The sequence below is a fragment of the Bison bison genome, unplaced genomic scaffold (genome assembly GCF_000754665.1).
Source record: "Bison bison bison isolate TAMUID 2011002044 unplaced genomic scaffold, Bison_UMD1.0 scf7180017864518, whole genome shotgun sequence".
Taxonomy (NCBI): Eukaryota; Metazoa; Chordata; class Mammalia; order Artiodactyla; family Bovidae; genus Bison; species Bison bison.
The window spans coordinates 20,059,857-20,060,251 of NW_011495071.1; the positions used below are offsets into that span (position 1 = coordinate 20,059,857).

The following is a 395-nucleotide window of genomic DNA, read 5'->3' on the forward strand; positions in this document are numbered from 1 at the left end:
ATATATAGATATAGATATACATGAAAAATGCTTAATTTTACTAGTAATTAATCATTACATGAGAAAAATAGGCAAGTAGTAAATATATATGTTAAAAAAAAAGCCTGATTTTAGGAGATATTTTAATTTTTTTTCTTTTTGCACCTTTTTACCAACCTCTATTTCTCCCACCCTCTAGCCCCTGACAACCACTTGTCTACTCTCTGTTTCTATGAGTTTGACTTATTTTTAGATCCACATATGTGACATTGTGCAGTATTTGTGTATCAATGTCCTGCTTATCTCATTAGCATAGCGCTCTCAATATTCATCCATTTAGTCACAAATGACAGAATTTCTTCTTTCTCATGACTGAATACTATTCCATTGTGTATACATACCACATCTTCTTTTTT

General features: G+C 30.4%; 1 protein-coding gene across 1 annotated transcript in view; it reads right to left on the reverse strand.

Annotated features, from left to right (window-relative positions):
* The window catches only part of SYAP1 (synapse associated protein 1), a 42,490-nt gene that overhangs the window by 31,948 nt on the left and 10,147 nt on the right, over positions 1-395 (reverse strand).